Source organism: Drosophila novamexicana, unplaced genomic scaffold (genome assembly GCF_003285875.2).
Source record: "Drosophila novamexicana strain 15010-1031.04,08,12 unplaced genomic scaffold, DnovRS2.1 tig00000564-arrow-pilon, whole genome shotgun sequence".
NCBI classification, from domain to species: Eukaryota; Metazoa; Arthropoda; class Insecta; order Diptera; family Drosophilidae; genus Drosophila; species Drosophila novamexicana.
The window spans coordinates 3,071,956-3,092,145 of record NW_020824810.1 but is presented as its reverse complement, the minus strand read 5'-3'; positions in this window follow the sequence as shown (position 1 = coordinate 3,092,145).

Here is a 20,190-nt window from a genome sequence, read left to right as displayed (position 1 = left end):
CTGCTGCCTGTTTCTGCTGCCAACTTATTTTGACAGCCATAAAATTGTGCGAACCGATAAGGTTCTTCTTGTTGTTGTTTGTTTGTTGTTGTTGTTGTTGTTGTTGTTGCAGGTTGCAGGTGCAATATGACAATGTGCTCTGTGTTGCGCGCTTTTCTGCGATTTCTCCTCTTGCTTACTTTTTATTATTTAAGACCTTTTTAAAAGTGGTTAAAAAAGGGCGCAAAAGAGTTCAACAAGGGCAGCATTGCATTCCAATTACAGTGAAAACTCACTTTGCAGAACAATGAACCAGATTGGCGTCCGTCAAATGAGACTTCTCGTTGGGAAGAGTCTTCACTGTACTTCCCAACTCGTCTGTTGAAGCGATTCGAGCCCAGAGGCAAAATAATAGCTATTTATAATTTCTAACAATCTCACTTGTCTCCACATAATCGATAAATATCGATAAATATAACTACAAAAAAGAGTAAGTCACAACAACTTGTATACCAAACATTATAGTTGAAGTTGATTTCAACCTTTCATAAATTTAAGTTATACCAAGCTCAGATAAGGTTTATTTCAATTCGCAAGCCTAAACTTGTTCCAAAGCAATCGATAAATATTCACGTTTTTTCCCTTCCCTAATTTCATGTATAATATTTACCCACAAGCTAAATTAAAGTCTTGCAAACTTTCAGTTCAGAGCAAGACTTATCGATAATTATCGGTTTCAGTATGTGATCCCTTATAAACCAAGCTCACATGGGGTTTATTGAACCTTCTTCCAACGCTATCGATAAATATCGATTTTTTAACACTTGGCCACACTTATCGATAATTATCGGTTTCAGATTCTTCTGCCTATGCAATCGATAAATATCGATGTATCGATATGTTTCTCCATATTAAATTTTTTAAAAACGTGCAACGCTTAAATGAATATATGTAGCTTGTCGCATAGCTCATACATGTCTAGGCGTTTTCGCCTATAAGATATTCTCAACCGATTCGATGTGTATCAGGGATATTCCCTAGTTGGGTGCAATCCCAACTTGAACACTTGCACTTGCTTATTATTTATTTAATATTTTTCAATAAACTCAAGATCTGCACAAATATGCCAGGGACGGAAATGTCCGCTAAAACACACACACAACAAACACAACACACACACTCATACACACACAATACACACACACAATACACACTTGAAGTAATGAGCAAATACTGAAAGCCAAAGGCGGAAGTTGACACGACAGCTGGCAACAATCAAAGCTGCAACACGCACAGCACACACACAGCACACACACACACACATACAGAGTGGGCTTTGATTCGAATTTCGTGTTCTATCACTTTGCCAACTGGCAATCTGTTTGAAATGCCAACGAACTATCGATGTCAGTTGGCAATTTCTTTTTTTGCATACAGTCTGTAATTTTTTTTTTTGGCTAAAAGCGAACCCTTTGATTAAAACTACGTTTGCCAATAATTGCGCAGCAGCTGCCATTTTGAAATTTGTCTGTGGCAAGTAAAGGAAACAAAGCAAAAAAAAAAGAAAAAAGGCGGGCGTGAAACATGAATTATGCGGCCGAAAAGGCAACTGTGTTGGACCGTGTGGCCGGGTTGATCGCGAGGCGTTGAAAGCGCTGGATAAGCCGCACAAACACAAAACAATACAAAATGCTTCAAAGCAGCAGCCAAAACAAAAGCAACAACAAGTTGGCTGCAACATGTGCCATGTCCAGACCTCAGACCGTGCCACGCCGGACAATGGACAAGCTACGAGCCGCAGCCGCAGCCGCAGAGGCAGCCGCAACTGAATCTGAAGCTGAAGCTGCTGCAGACAGCTTGCAGTTGTATTACGAATTTATCTACCTGAGCAGCAACCATCGTCAATCGTCCATCGAGATGGTTGTTGTTGTTGTTGTTGCTGTTTTGGGTTCCCAAAGGAGCAGCTACATAATGGCCACCGCACGTCAACGGGCTGCCGTTGCCATTCCCAGTTGCCACTGTGTGCTGCAGCTTGCACAGCCCAACAGGCAAACGGGCCAACAATGTTTTGCCGTTTTCGCTGGAAAACAACCAAGAACATTGCAATCGCCGGTCAACGACTGCGACATACTCTGTTCGCTCGAAAACGCACTGAAATTTACTTAAATTTCCACTCGCCTCGTCTATTAGCCTAATTCCACTGTCCACATTTCTGACATTTTGAATGACATGCGAATGTGAAATATGTTTCGTCTATGTTTTCCCATTCGAAACCACATTTTTCACATTTCGCATTTTCATTAGCCTAATTTAACTGTCAACATTTTTTACATTCTTTTGTGAAATGTCACATTTTTCGCGAATGTCAAATATGTGGCCTGAACGTTTTCGCACAAGAAAACACATTTTTCACATTTTAAAAGAATTTGACATTTTCAATAGCCTAATTCTACTGTCCACATTTCATACATTCTTTTGCGAATGTCACGTATTTTACTAATGTTAAAAATGCGGCCTGTATGAAAACACATTTTTCACATTTGCAAGAAATGTTCGCCCCGAGTAATTCGAGTTTTTTGCGATAATTTCACGAATTTCGAATATTAAAGTCTGATTCCCGCAAACAGCTGATGTTAATAATTAAAGAAATGAAATTTTATTTTACGAATCCCACAGTTTTTAAAATTTAAAGATGGCCAAATCCCGCAAATGTTAAATGGCCCCTACTTTGAGCCCGTATTATTTGACCTTTGGAAGGAAAACTTTGCCTAGGTACTTTTGCCATTTACATGTTAACGACAACGGCCACTTGCTAATGGAATCGCAGAATGAGCATTGTGAAGTCAGGCTATAAGAGTGACCGTACTGTATTTTCCTTAAATGTAATGTATACTGGACAAATATACTTCTTTCGCACAGGGAACAGGGCATCAGAAAAAGGCCTGGCCTGGCCTGGGCCTGGTCCTCCTCTGAACTGGCCTCTGCTTGGACCTGATCTCTCTCGTACCCAAGCTGGGGCCATGCACAGCCAAGGCTTTCTGCTTATCAATACATTTGATATCTGCGCTGGCTTTTGCAGACGTCGTCGTCGTCGTCGTCGTCGTCGTTGTTCGAGGCATCCAATTGGTACGCTGCACATCCTCACATATTCAGCTTCCAGCTCCCAGCTCTCGCCTCTCCTCCGCTCCTTACCTGAGCTGTCAGGCATTTCTGGCTGCCTTTAAAGATTGGCTGCGTTTGCGTAGGACTCACGTATGTACTTTGATGTCGATTGCTGGCCATTGTTGTTGTTGTTGTTGCTGTTGCTGCTGGAGTAGCTGCTGGCAGTTAACATTTCGAATGCCATACAAATCGACTAGCGGACATTGGAAATGGGCAACACACACAAACACACAATCACACACTCACAAACACATGCACAGGTATATCTGCAACGTCTGCTGTTGCTGTCACTGGTTGTTGCTGTTGTTGCTGTTGTTGTTGTTGTTGCTGTTGTTGTTGTTGTTGCTCGGTGGCATTGTTGTATTGAATTGTAGCTGCTGCTTGTGTTCTGTTCAATGTTTCAATTCAATTCCTGCGAAATTCTTAACAACAACAAAAAAAAACAGCTTAAAAATAAGCAAAGAAATAAGAAGTTTTCTAAGTGTTGTCGCAGCTCAAATACCCTGTTTTTTGTTCCTATAATAACTATAAAATAGAAATGTCTGAACTCATTAAAATATCTCATTTGCTAAGTTTTGGCCAAGATATGCCAGGAAAACAAAAACCCTTTTCAAGCAAAAATAGATTGTTCCTATAGCTATATATGGTATATGGTAAACTATGATAAATCCTTTGCATATTTATTATAAGGGTATAAATAAAACCCAAAAAGGCAAGTTTCGCGAGATTGTTTCTATGGGAAAACTTTGGCATATATTAGACTATGATATGCATAATATATTGTTCCTATTGAGATTGTTCCTATTGGAGATATATTATATAGTTGCCCCAAGTCAGAGATATATGCAAGATATGTTAGCAATAAACAAGAGGCTTATATTATTATATATTTGTGATCCAATACAATAAACTTGACTAAAAAAAAACTACCTTATTCAAGCCAAAGAAGCCAAGTTTCGCGAGATTGTTCCTATGGATATATATACCATATAGTAGAATATGATGTGCATTATATTTCGCAGATATATTAAGAGTATAAAGTTTCCTGCAAGAACAACAGATCCTAAGACTCCTATGTCAGCTATATATATATATCGAAATAGTAGTACGATTTGTCTGAAAAGTTACATTAGAACGTCATGGACATGGCTTTAAAGAGTCGACTCGTGGATGTGAATCGACTCTTTGAATCGAACACGGAATGCCTCAAGCTGTAGCGACAGTTGCAAAAAACTTGCAAGTCTGTGCAGCCAACGCGACGTATACGCAATTTCAGTTCAAGTCTTAAGCCGCTTAGCAGGGCAACAGCAAGGCAACAAAGTTTTTCTCACAGTGTAGCTTATGTCTGAGCCTGCTGCTGTTTAACCATTTTGGCCAACATGGATACGTAGTCGCTCGTATTGTATGGGGATTTGGCTCGTCTTCACATTGTTGTTGTTGTTGTTGTTGTTGTTGTTGTTGTTGCAGTCACGTTGCCGCTGTTGCTGTTGCTGTTGCTGTTGCAGCTATTGTCGGCAACATTGCATTAGCATGCAACAACAACAAGAATAAGAGCCAGAACAGCAACAGCTGCATAATCAAATTTTCAATTTCGTTTCCTTGCTGGCATTTGCATAATTTCAGCTAAAGAAATGCTCGCAACACGAATCCACAGTTTTTCCGAAGAGCTCGTGAAAAGTTTCCTCAACAATTGGAAATTATCTGTGCGCGCGGCATTTGTGGAAGCAAATGCAATTATGGCAGCCCACACACACACAGAGCCCGGCAGCAAGACAGCGATCCGACATTTCATTATTGAGCATTGATTTTATTCGACTTGAATTTAGAAAAGATTTTAGAACTGACCAACAATAATGTTCAGCATAAGCCACATGTTTGAATCGATTTGAACAGAAGTTAAACAGAAAACAATTTGAATAGGAATTCTTTTACTTATTTTCAGACAACTTAAAATGCAGTTCTTTATGCAAGAACTATATTTGAGCTGAATGAAGAACAAATCTGTAATTGACCTTAGCCCAACGTGTTTCTCTCTATGTACTTAGGTTGATCGAAAGCTATAAAATCTTTTACGCACACAATATTGAATATTTAATAGCTTGTGATTGATTCACTTAGACATGTCTTTAAGGATATCTTCTGCATATTATCTGCCCCTTTTCTCTATTCAAACTTTCCTTAGTTAGTTGCCGCATTCAATTCCAATATGCTTACGACTTTAATGATGCTACGGGCCCCGTACCGGCCGTATCGAAGTCCCGGTGATATGCATTGGCAGCCAAAACTGGACTTGTGTCTGCACATTTCAACATTTGCTGCGGATACAGCTGAATTGCAGCTACAGATACAGATACAGATACAGGCATAGATACAGATACAGATAGAGCTACGGGCATAGATACAGATAGCTGTAAGTAGGCTCGGGCATTGGCCAGGTCGGCGGCGCTGTCATGCTGCGTATTCTATTTATTTATTTATGTATTTATTTCTAGTTGTTGGCAGCCTTTCAGCTTTTTGCGCTGCGTTCGTTTCTTTGGCAGCTGCGTTCGCCTCGTCTGCCAAATGTCATGAGTTATGTTTGAGGAAAAACTTTATGCGGATCCCGAAACGCAATGATGACCATGTTCATGATGATGACAATGCTGTCTTTTATTTGCCGTTTGGCGGCCATTTCTTGTGCACTGCGCCTGTGCGCACAAATGTTTAAGTATCTGTCACTTTATGTGAGTGTGTATGTGCGTGTGCGTGTGCGTGCGTGTGTGTGTGTGTGTGTGTGGGCTGGTGTGTCGCCATGGGAGCACAAGAGTTGGCAATGTATTGTTGTTGCTGTCGTTGTTGTCGACGTCGTGCTGTTGCCGCTGGCACAACCACTGTCAGCAGCAGCATCGGGCAGCCATTGTTATCCCCGCCACGCACCGCACAAAAAAGACAACAACAACAAAAAAAAAAACACAAGCAGACGCATAACCCAGCTGAAACAGGCTATAAGCAATTTATAACCTTGCTTAGCCGCATAGATTAGCATGCTTTTAACATTAGTATTCAAGTTAAATAACATGCAATTGTGCTTCTTTTGGCAGTGCTTTTTGCATGCATTCGGCATGCATGCTTTTGTAAGCACATGCGGCAGGCGTGCTGCAACAAATGAAGAAGAATATACAAATAATATTTGCAAAAATGAAAAAGGAAACTTATTTAACTCTTCCACAAAAATCCAATCTCAATTTTCAGGAGTAAATTCTGCGCTTATCCTGGTTCAACTGGGCTGCGAACATTATTTTTATGTGCCTTTTTTTTACGAATTCGCAGGCCATATTCGATATGCCATTGCGATTGCGTTGGGGCACATTGTTGTTGTTGTTGTTGTTGAGGTTTTTGCTGCATCAGTTGTTGTGATTTCCATTTCCATTTGCAATTCCTTTTGTATTTTCCTTTTGGTTCATGTCTCGTTTGTTTGCTCGCCTGCTGGAATTTATTTTGCCCATTTGCGCATGTTTTATTCATAACTTGGCAATATTTGGCATACAATGAATGCCCCGAGTTAAGTTTATGTAAATTCCCAGTGCACAACTATGTATTTACCCCGAACAAACTGCATACACAGCACCCAAAATAACAACAACAACAACAACAATCAGTAAGAACATCCAATCAACATAAAAACTTAAAACGTCAACAGTTTCTTCTCTTTTTGTTTCTCATTGTTAAACTGCAAAATAATGAATAAAATTTTCATATATTCAATTTGCCATAAATATTATGGCGGCCATTTTAAAGTTCTGCCATTTTTTTTTTTGCGCACATTTACGGGATCGATAAAATCGCAGCGCCCCCCAGCGGAAAAGTTCGTTGAACTGCAAAGCTCTGGACTGGTCTTTGGCCTTTTTTCAATTGACTATTTTGCATTTGTAAATCTCTCTCTCTGTGTGTGTGTGGGTGTGTGTGTGCCATTCAAGTGCAGCACTCAGACGCAACGAGAGAGACAGAGAGAGAGAGAGAGGGAGCGAACAGCACTTTAGTGAGAGCTGGAGCAAGCGAGAGCGGCGTCTAATGCTCTTGAAAATTTCAAGTGTTAATTACTCGCATTTGCCACACACACAGACACACAGACACACACACACACACACACACACACACTAGGGCATGTAGGTATATGGCACATTTATGGATACGCATACGCCAGACCTGGACCCAGACAGCGACACCGACACCGAACGCCCGAGCCTAATTGTTCAAGGTCACAGGCATGCGCATTTCTTCGGCAATGTATTCAAAATTAATTAAAAACAACTACAACAACAAAAAGCACACAAACAATGCAACAAAATGGAGCAACAAACAGCAGCAGCAGCAGCAGCAGCGGCAGCACGACGACCGCAACTACAACAACAACTCGTAGCAGCTAAACTTGGACGACGACGACGCCGACGCCGACGTCGAGGCGACTGCAACCTGCAAATTAGCTCAATGGCCGCAAATGCTGCGTGTACAGATTTCACTTTTAACATAATTGCGAACCCGCCTGCCTGTTAAACTTGGGCGGCAAGGCGAAAGTGTCAGTTGATGTAATTGCAGAGGCGCGCCGCTTTAAAAGATCCAGCGACAGGGATAGCAATAGCAACAGAGCCCAAAGCGTGCTAATTGCAGACAACGCAAACACAAACACACACATACACGCAAAGCTCTCAATTCGCCTGCTCTCGCTCTCGCTCTCGCCGCTGCTGCTGCTGCTGGTCAGTTGCCGTCGCCGTCGCAAACATGTGTTTGTAATTAACAGGCGGCAAATAACTGATCTTACCTTCGGCGAGTCTGTGATTTTTTGTCTGTTGTGGGTGTGCGTGTTATTTATTTAACATACATTTAACATATACATAGTTCGGTCAGTTAACTGTTTATATCTGTGACTGTGACTAATACCATTCTAGCTCATTTGGTGCTGTAAACGTGCTGGCAGCGACAAATTCATTTTAACCACGATCGCAGCTGCTATGCAAAAGAGTTGCTGTCTGTGTGCTTGTGTGTGTATGTCTGTGTTTACGTGGTTCCGGATTAATTCAATTAGTCGCAATTTACGTTTCGTTTAGTTATCATATGGCCGCACGCTGTCGTTGACACTTGTAAAACGCAATGAATTTGTTTGCATTTTCCCCCGCCCATTGCCTGCGCCCTTGCTTTTCGCCGCGTGCTCGCCTTATTGCCCATTCATTGGAGTGATTTACGCCGCGTTCTCTTGCGCCCAGCAAAAGGCTCAGCCCAACCTCCACCCAAGCGCTTGTCTGGCGGTTAGCGTGTCGCAGCGCCAAATTCTCAATGCTCAGTCAGTCGCTTCTCTTCTCTCCACATCTCCCCTCGTCCTTACGCTTCCCCTTGCTCTTCTCTGCCAGCCCTTGCACATGCGCCGCAAATGTTTATTCATTTTCATTTACATTGCAAATTGCTTTTCATTCGCCATTCGCCGTTTTAATCGCGTGCGTTGCACGATTGTGCGACCAGAAACGCAGTCAACGTTTATAATATGCATGTTTTTTTACTGTTTTTTTTTTTTAGTTTTTTTAGTTTGTGCATTTGCATTGTCAACACTTACTGTTATGCATATTTATAGCCTTGTAGGTGTTTGAATAGGTGCATTGCATTGCGTAAGCGCCATGGCGAAATCATTTATAATACCTTTGTCATATTTAATTTAATTCAATGTCAACAAACAAACATCTAGATTCCCTATATTTTCGAACATTAGTTAGTCAAATCATTTTGCTGTTATGTATTTTATAAAGCTTAACAATTTTAGAAATTGCAAGCAAAAAATAACTGATGAATTCATATCCTTTTAGAGATTATATTACACAAAACCCCTAATTGGTCTTAGGTTAAAGATAATGAAAGCCACAGCCCAGCCAAAATGCTACGATTGCAAGAAATACAATTAAAAGAATAGTTCAATTTGGGAGGGGGCTTATATATTAAAATATATATTCTTATTATTATTATAAATATAATTATAATTATAATTATAATTATAATTATAATTATAATTATAATTATAATTATAATTATAATTATAATTATAATCATAATTATTATTATTATTATTATTATTATTTTATTATTATTATTATTATTATTATTATTATTATTATTATTATTATTATCATTATCATTATCATTATCATTATCATTATCATTATCATTATCATTATCATTATCATTATCATTATCATTATCATTATCATTATCATTATCTTTATCCTTATCATTATCATTATCATTATCATTATCATTATCATTATCATTATCATTATCATTATCATTATCATTATCATTATCATTATCATTATCATTATCATTATCATTATCATTAGCATTATCATTATCATTATCATTATCAGTATCATTAGCATTATCCTTATCATTATCATTATCATTATCATTATCATTATCATTATCATTATCATTATCCTATTCATTATCATTATCATTATCATTATCATTATCATTATCATTATCATTATCATTATCATTATCATTATCATTATCATTATCATTATCATTATCATTATCATTATCATTATCATTATCATTATCATTATCATTATCATTATCATTATTATTATCATTATTATTATTGTTATTCTAAAAATATTTATATAAAAAACCGCGATTTTACTTATTCGAGCTGTCAGCTAAAATAAAATTTTAGGGATTCGTGGAAATTCAGCACTCGATAGTGCACAAAATAGAAATTTAGATACAAATTTAGAATAGCTTGAGAAGAAATTTGAACAAATATGATCGCTGGGAGCCCGAATTCTCCCTGAAACGCAATTTGAACGGACTCCCTGGCCAAAGGCAGTCGTAAATCTGGCCCTGCCATAATTCAATTCTACAATCAATGCACTTCAATCAGCGAAAAGCAGCCAGGCAAACCAGAACCTATCGTGTTCTTTCCAAACGGAAAGCTCTCAAATAAATGTAAATACTTGAGATTTCATGGAATTGAAGTGCAGGTCGAGGCAGAGCCAGCAATAAACAAAATTCCAAGTAAGGCGCACACGTAGCTTCGAACCTCCAAACTCAAGCTGGACATAAGAACAATGGGCGCATATAAACAACATTTTTTCATTCTCTTCTTTTTTTATTTGCCAACTTGCAACGGGTGTGGTGGAGGGGCCAAGGGGGGAGCACACTTGCACAATTGTGTCGCCCGTGTGCTGTCAAACGAAAGGTCCTTTTGCTGCAAGGGGCAAGCATTTTAATCGATGCCAACGCTAGCCACCTTCGCTCTTTTGCTATTAGTTACATTTTTTTTTTTCGCCCCCTTTAATTTTTTTTTCGCTTTTTTAGCCGAAGCGCCGGCAGCGCCCGTTGGTTTCAGCTGTCACTGCGCACAGCGCACATGACACCCTGTACGAGTGTGCGAGTTGTCCTCGTCCTCGTCCTCGTCGTTGTCGTCGTCGTCGTCGTCGTCGTCGTTGTTGTTGTCGTTGTCGTTGCTTCCTGCCCCACGGGCTGCCATTCGCACGCGTACTTCACACGTCGCCGTCGTGTGCCCCCACCTCAGCCCCCCGCCATCAGCTCCAAACGGTGTCGCATGCTCGCTCTCATATTCCGATCATTTTTTCACACGCAAATTCTTATGCTTATTCTTTTCTACACGCCGCAAGGACCAATCGCATAATGGGGCGTGGTGACGACGACGACGACGACGACGGCAACAGCAGAAGGCTGCCTGCCTGCTGGCTTGGCTGTGCAACAAAGTTGTCGTCGTCGTCGTCGTCGTCGTCTCTCCACTTGATGTTGCTGCTGTTACTGTTTATGTTTCGTTTTGCGCAGCGACAACAACAACAACAACAGCAGCAGCTTTTTCTCAAGGCAGAAACATAGTTTTTCCTCACTGCTCACGCGTGCAACCAGACGGCCGGCCCCTGCCCCCTGTCCCTGTCTGTGCCCCACAGCTGTCACAATTTGGTCTTCGCATCGAAGCTGGCTCTTTGTCTGCTATTTGGCAGCCATTTTCCGTTTGCTTGGCTTTGGCAGTAGCAGCAGCAGCATCATCATCATCATCTTACATCTTCATCATGTTTATCATTATCCACTTCAGTGGCTTTGCCAGCTCAATAGGGGGCAAATGCCGCAGCGAAGCGTTGCGCGTGGAAAATCAATGCGAAGCATTGCGCATACGCCGCGTGTGGCACACACAAACACACACACACACACACATAATCAGGAATCGCCTTGGCAGACAATGGGCTTAACATTTGTTAAGCTGATGCCTTTTAAATCTGCCATTTTGCACGCCCAACAACTGTAAATGAAACCAATGGCAACAATTCAGCTGCCTGCACCCACACACACACACACACACACACACACGCAAATTTACTTAAATATCGTGCGCACTTTAAGCAATTGCCATGTTTTGTCTGTGAAGTTCACGTGACAGTAAAATAAAAGCGAAATTTAAAACGCGCACATTCAAAGAGAGAGAGAGAGAGGGAAAAAATTATAGAGGCAGGACAAAAATGCACTTGAATCCAGCGATAATTGGGATAGTCCCTGATGTCTTCTTTGGGCCGCACAATGGCATCCAAAGCTCAATAATGTGCTCAAAATTAGGTAAGTGTGCCACAAAAGTCACACATGTGGCAAGGGCCGAGGACGAAACAGTCAGCAGTAATTGAATACAGTAAGATCTTCAAGGAAAGTAAGGTTAGCTAAAAGATGTAGTAAATACGTCGAACGATGGAATGGAACACAAAATGCTATAACTTAGATGTTTATTAATATTTAGGTGATTCAATCGGATTTTCAGCTAAGATGGAAAGAAAGGTTAGTTAAAACGTTACCAAGCGCGTGGAACATTGGAATGGAACACAAAAAATGATATAACTTAGATGTTTATTAATATTGAAATTCTTGAAACAGATTCTTACTTAAGGTGGAAAGTAAGATTAGCTAAAAGAAGTAGCGAGCACGTGAAACGATGGAATGGAACGCAAAATGCTGTAACCTAGATATTAATTAATATTTAAACTAATGAAGCGGATTCTCGGTTAAGGTGAAAAATAAGGTTGTTAAGAGAAGCAGCAAGCGCATGGAACGATGGAATGGAACATAAAATGAAAAGCAAGGTTAGCTGCGCGTGAAACGACGGAATAGAACACCAATATATGAAGTTGAATAACAAATAACAATAACGATATTATGAAGGATCAGTACGCTATCAGGAAATGCTTATAAACTTGGGCTAATTAAATATAGGGACTTGTTGTGGAACATTAGAATGGAACATTGAATGTTATGAAATTGAACAACATATTTATTATTAACAGGGATTAACAGGTAAGCAGCGAATGGTTATTAGGATAAACAAACAAACAAGCTTGTGTTCTTTACAAATAATATTTATTTCAAAATAAAATTACACCAATCAGTGAAAAACGAGAGTCCGGGTCAAGTTAGTGGATTGGATGCAGCGTTGCCTTGAACCAAACACCAATGATATTAATTAAATGTAGAAATACAAATATTCAATTTATTTTCGGTTTTAACATTTGAGTTTTAGCCACTGTTGCGCTTTGCTTTGTTGCACAATCGCAATGCCCAATTGCAATCCTTCGACTTTTCTCTACAGTTGCGTGTCCATATTGTACGTTTGCGTGGGCCGGACCGTGTATGTCTCTGTGCTGGCGATTGCAAAACGTGGCAGCCTTTGTCTGCTGCTGCCCGGCAACAAAGAGATATTTTGAAATGATTTCACGCCACTTGCGCGGGTCCATGGCTGGAGCGTACCATTTGGTATGTTATATATAGCGCAGGGTGCACGAGTTGTGCTTTATTTTTAGGTTTTAAGCAGCTCAAAAGGCAAAAGCCAGTTGCCTGTTGCCAGTTGGGAGCTGTGTCAAAAAGGGTGGCAACTCGCATTATTTGCCATGGTTTTTCAGGGCGAACAAATCGCATACAAATAAACAATCAAAGCAAGGGATGGGGAGGGGGCGGGGGGGTGTTAGTGTCAAACTGTCAAAGGCTGTTACAGTAACAGCTATGAATAACGGCAACAACAACAGCAGCAGCAACAGCAACAACAACAGTTAGAAGCAAACAGGCTAAGCTTAAGCGACAGGTTGCCAGACTTTCTATGGCGGCCATTTTTGATTTGCATTACGTTTTACATTTAGCTAGAGAGAGAGAGAGAGAGCGAGAGAGAGAGCGAGAGAGAGCGAGGTGGAGAGAGGGAGCAGCACGTGGTCTGTTTGCACATCGGATAATCCCGTTGCTGTCAGCTGAGGTCACTTTTCAGTTGGCCGTGCGCATTAACATTAACATAAATTGAAGTCGAGCTGCAAAAAACAAAATGCGGCGCTGCCTTTTGAAGGGTTATCTGCAGCAGCTGCACCTGTCACAAGTGTCCCCCCCCCCCCCCCCCCCTTCCTGTCGCCCTCTCTCACGCCCTCTGCATGTGTGACCCCTTTTTTTAAATGATTTATTTTAATTTAATCAGCTGCCAAACAGAGCAATGATAAGCACCGCGACGAGTAGAACCAGAACCAGAGCCAGAGAGCCAAAGCTAAAGCTAAAGCCAAAGCAGCTCCAATTATAGCGTGCAAATCGGCAGCAAAAGCCATGAAGCAAACACAGACATATGTTGCACTCATTTCACAAAGCGGGCGGCGACGTGGGCTAGCGGGAGGTCGGTTGGGCCCTGGCTCGAGTCGGCAATGGCCACATAATTGAGGGTTCAAGTAGCGTGCCTCAATTTGTGGGAGCGTTTCGCTTTATTACACACTTTCGACACGGCAACGAAGACGACGACGACGACGATGACGACAAGGAGACGGGAGCAGCTGCATGGGGTATATCCAGTACCTGGTATTCCTGTGTACATATGAGAGCCTAAGTGCAGGCAGTACTCATCATCAGCATCATCAGCATCGTCATCATCAGCAACATCATCATCCGGGTTATGAGTAAGCCAAGCGTAAGCTAGGCCAAACGCCTCAGTTACCCCCCGTCCGCCCGCTTGTCCTCCCACTTGTCCGCCTGCACTTCTGCTCTAATGACTGACTAATAGCAAAATTTGCTCTGCTGCAGCTTGGCTTTCTTTGACTCGATGTGCGCACGTTTCTTACGGCGGATTGTCGTAATAAACTTGTGTAATAGAATAAACGCCACACGGCGCAAACAAACTCCCGTCGAGTTTGCTTGAGTGGGTGGGATGAGAGCGTAGACTGAAGGGTGTCCATGCCCTGCCAAAAGGGTATCAAGATTCTGGCGCAAGAAATGAGTCGGCAGAGGACAACGTGAAGGCAAAGTGAGCATTATTTTCAACTGACAGACTCAAGTCTTAGTTTTTATAGATCAAACTTACAACACATCGGAATAAATGTAATAAAATAAGGTAAGGGTATGCCATCTTCGGTAGTCATAAACACATATTGTTCAGTTTTGTTTTTTATTTTCCCTTTCTTTTTTTTTTTTTGGTTTTGGATGGCAGTCAAACACGTGCAGCTTGTTCGTCATTGGAAAAATCTTTGCTTTGAGCACGTGCACGGGATTTTACATAATCAAGCACCGGCAACTGCACGGCACACACACGCACACATATGCCATGCAGTCAGTCGTATATATATATGGCCATAGCCATAGGGTAAAATATCATGCTTTGTACTGTGCGCACACCGCACCCACCGGGCAACCCGCTGGGCCTCAGACCCCACCTGGCAAGGAGCGTCCGCTTCAGCGTCAGTGTCAGCGTCAGCTTCTGTTTGCTCAAAAGATAGATTTTGACTTTTACAAATTTTCGCACACAGCCACCACCCGGCCGTACTCGGCCTTACCCAGCATGTGACCGGGTATAATAGCCTTGGCGGTGGGGTTGCCGGCACCGCCGCAGGTATTTCCACGGATTAAAGCACGCAAACCGTGTCATTTGACACCACTTGGGTAATCTGAAATGCCGCAGCAGCAGCCGCCGCCCGTCCGTCCGACCGCCCGACCGCCACCACGACAACGTCCGCCCAACAGCCCAACCGCCCGTTGTTTGCCCGCCCCCCAAATACAATTTCAATGCCCATCCTCAGTCCATACACGCCCTGCCCTTCTCCTTTGCAAGTTCCAGTCTAAATTGCAAGCATATTTATTTTTAATGACGCAAATTCTCAGTAGCAATAATTTACAGCATTTTGTTTAAATACAATACAGTTGGCCTAATGGCTATAGAGGGGGCGTGGCAGCCTGAAGGGGGGGCGTGGATAAAGTTGAAGCTGTATCATATTGTTCAGTATCAATTATATAGATATATGTATACATATACCTCAAGCCAGTTGCGCTTGATTGAGTTTCCTAAAGCACGTGCTGTAAGTTGATTTCATTTTTTAATTGAATGGGAGGGTTTTTTATTTTTTTTAGTCAAACAGAAAACTTTGCTTAATGTTTTATATGAAAAATTATAGCTATAAGGTCTTGTACTTTTCAAAGACAGCCTCATTCAGTTGCAGCAAAACATATCGATGCAAAGGTTAAATAAGAAGCCAATCGTTTAACATTCCACCTACTCACAGGCTTGAAGAAATGATCAAAGCATTTCACACCCCGCTCCGAAGCGCGAGTCGCGACTCGCTAATGTGCTATATAAATCGAAGGGGAAAAGTACGCCTCCAATCATGTGGCCATAGACCACCGAAATACACGCTGCGTTGGCGTTGCAGACGGCCCAAAACTGGGCAGCGAGTCGCCATTGGCAAACAGAGCCGCGGCACTGGGGGCCAAAAGTCGCACCTACGCCTCGGCTCGGACATATATGTGCATGCATATAATCAATATAAACAAAGAACGAGGCCGATCTGTGTGCTCAATCTATTAGTGCTGCGATCTTAAATACTTTTTATGAACTCCTCCATAGTCAAATAAAAAGTCAATCAAGCGCGGCGCAAACAAATGGGCGATACGCAACGCAATGCACACTGAGAGAAACGAAAACAGGAGCTGAGAACGAAAATCTTACATCAACAAGTACAAGACTCTGATGAAGACTTTACCTATGAAACTTTTAGGCTAATTTTAGTGTATTTTTAACACAAAAATAACTTCAAATTTCAGACAGAAATCTTAATGAATTCTAGGCTAGATCTTGGTTCTAATTTTTGCTAGTTTTCTCCAAGTGTCTTGGGCTTCCTTTGAAATAAAGTCCACGTCGCAGTGTGTTCTCAGTCCCAGGCCACAAATATCAGGTATTTTTTCGGCAGAACAATGTGAACATATCGCTTCCGTTTGTCAGCAACTATGCGTTGTTATATATACGTATTTGCATTGGGAACCGTACCGATCGTCCAATCGAGGAATTGGGCCAGAGACGCCAAAAGATGATAAAAATTACCACTTAATTGGACTGCCAGCCACCCGGAGACTAGCGCTTGTTATGCGGCGAGTCAAGAGTCAACCCCGGCCAAAACTTTAGATAAGCATCTAATTTATGGCAGCGCCTGTGCCGTGTGATCATGTGAGATTCTCCACGCACGCAGGTAGACAGCCAGGAGCACCTTTTTCTTAATGTAGAGAATATTTTTGTTGAAATATACTCGTCGCATATATATTTGTGCCCTAATAAACGGCTACCGAATTTCGCATTTCCTGTGCAACATCATCGATTTGAGGGCCGGCTTATTGCTATAATTTGGCCGGCAATTTGGCAAACGCATTGTGTCATTACGACGCCCTCAGCGGCTCAGCTCAGCAGAGTATTGCCGTGGTTTTCATCAGGTTTCATTCAGGTGTGTACGTGCCGGCATTTCATTGGGGGCGACTGGCGACTGGCGAGAGGGACAAATCCCACGACAAGTTGAGTTGGTTAGGAAATGCCCATGAAATCGAAAAGCCGGCAATGATCATGCAAAAATTCTCAACGTACAATCAATAAAATGTTGACGATTTAATTTAACGCTGACGCATCCAAGACCACATATACTATCCGATACTCTATAGACAATTTGGACACTGGCCTTAAGGCCGCCAAACTACCAACTACCTTGATGAACAACTGGTTTCGGTCTCTCTTTATTTGTATATTGTTGTTGTTTTCGGTTGTTTTCTGTTTTTTTGGGTGCCCCAAGACCAGTAGCAAACGGAAGGAGGAGGCCTGTCAGCCGGCAACAAAGTAACTTAATTTACACTACCGACGCCCCAGAAAGTGTACAGCAATTGTTGCAGATACCCTGTACTTGAATGTGGGCTCAGGTGGGGCATATTTTGATTTATTTATTTATCGCTCAATACATGAACTATGCAAGTATTGTGGACTGAAAGCGAATAGTTGTAGCTAAAGCAACACATTCCGAAAGCTCTAAAACGAAGCCTTATAAAAAGTCAATTTACAGGGTACAACTTGTGGATATTATCTGAAGAAAACTATATTGGATATGACGGAGAATAATAGACAAAAATTTCTGATCAAGTCTAAGATAAATACTTCTTGAATTCGTTTAAAATCATTCCCAACTAATTTAAGTTTAATTACAGGGTATCTCGTATGCTTTCTATAGCTTAAAACTTCTTTCTATGTGCTGCAACGTGCTCATGACGTGCTCACAATTATTATTACGATTTCTTCATTTTTGATTATTGTGCTTAGTGTACTATATACATATACATATATACGCATATATCATTGTTGTTTAGTGTCCATTGTTGTTAATCATTGTGCGCGACTTTATTCACACTTTCTTTCTCGCTGTTTATTGTGATAGACTTTTTCTTTGCCTGCTTTATCAGCCGTAATCACAACAAAATTGTACAAACACACACACACACATAAAATAAATAAATTATTTTTTTTATGTGCTTTTGACAGACAGCGAGAGTTTCCAGCTGTTGGGACTCCCAGAAAGTGTTTTTTCTTTTTTTTTTTTTTGTTGTGTTTCGGTTAAAGCCTCAAAAAGTCAGCGGGCGTGGCCCGCAAAAGAGGCGCTTGTGGCTAACTCATTTAAGTCCTGGCTAATTACAATTAGCTCTTGTTTACCTATAAACAAACCAACAAATATGCTCAAGAGTTTTCGGGCCATTAACAGCACACATCTATATATACATACATATATATATAGATTTATTTGGACTAGCCCGGCCGCAAACCCTAACTCTTACCCCTCTAACTCATTATTAAACTCATTGAAAACGGGTAAAAGGGGTATAATGTTTTTTAGCAAATGTATGTAACAGGCAAAAGTAGGCAAATTGACGCCATAAAATATATATCGTTCTGATCGGAAGGACTGTATCCTCCTCTCAATTCGATAATATCCTTAAGAATCAATTTGAAGACTTTGTTTCTTAAGCATAACCATAAACGTGTAAGAGCTGGATATGGTATTTATTTATTAATCTATTTATATATTTATTTATTTATTTTTTTACTTATTTCTTTATTAACCAATGGTGGCAACGTTCAGGTCTTCTTAAATCTCAAACAACCAACTAACTAAACAAAAATGTGAAACTAAGAAAATGCAAAATTCAATAGTTTTAACAAAAAAATGCTTTAAGCTTTTGTTTAATATGAGCTCTATTGGCAGACAAATCTAAATACACTTCACTTTACGGACTCAGGGTATCTGAAGGTCGGTCTAGATACCTCTTACTTGTTTATTTACCTCTTTTTTTTGGCTCAATTGAGACATCAGTGCGACGTATGACGTTTATTTAATTCGAAGTAATGATTTCATCGCGCTCCGTGTAATCGATAAGCATCTACAAATACAAATACAAACAATGCAACACACACAAACACACACACACACACACATCTAGAGTCAAGGGGTGGAGTATGTCCTCATTGCATACTTTACGGGCAGAGGGTCGCGCACTTGAGATAATCGCCTTAGGGTTGTTTTTAGGTCGCGTCTACGGGTACCCGTTGCCACGTACCATAAACGATCCTGTAATTTTCATGTCCTGCACACAAACACACACACACACACGCCCAAAGGGAGAGCTGGTTCGCAGCACAAAGGCCATTGTTGTTCATGTCGATTATTATCGCGGCAATGAGCAAAACTATTGCCGACACATGTATCCGTTTATTTGTCATGACTTTCGGTAGCCCGGCACCCGGCCCTGCTCCTTGCTGTGTCCCTTAGGACAGTCTCCCTCCCCTCTGGCTATGGCAAGCTTTCTGACATATTGTCTGCTAATCAGTTCCGCCGCAAAAGGTTCGCTTGCCAACTCGATGAAATCCTTTAGCGCTCCCCTGGCAATACGCGCGCGCCTAAACGAGCAATCGCTGCACTGACATGCCGCATAATTTCAATTAGGGTTGTTTGCCCAAAAAACCACCCAAAACCACCCACCCAACCCCCATAACGAACACGCACCATTGCCGGGGCGTTGTTGGCACGCTTAAGAGCGCATTATCGCAATCATAACTCAATTTGACACTGGGCCCCCCGGCCCCTCCCCCTTGGCAGTCAGAGCGTAAAGCGAATCACGACCAGAACTGACCACTTCATTAAGATTGTGTGCCCAACAACCCGTTGATGTCGCTAATCAAATCAAATACTTGAACATATGTCGCCTCATATAATGCTGGGCAGCACTGGCAGAGTGATATACAAAGCCATACGCCACATATAACACTAGACAACACTGGCTACGATATACAAAACTCTGGCGATTATGAATAAACTAAACAAGTTGTAATTTTAAGTGGATAAGTTATGTAATAATGTCGATTCATTTAACACTAGGCAACACTGGCTGTCAATTACTAAATAAACGAAATAGTAGTTTTAGATAGATTAGATCTATAAATATGTCGCCTCATATAACACTAGACAACACTAGCTGTTATATACAAAACCATCAGCCTCATATAACTAACTAGACAACACTGGCTGATATACATATCTCTGGCATCCTCTTTTGACTATTTAAACCAACAAAATTGTAGATAGATAAGTTATAAAAGTATGTCGCCTCATATAATACTTACACTACGATATACAAAACTCTGTCACCCGCCTCTTGAAACTCTACACAACACTGGTTACGATAAGCAAAACTTTG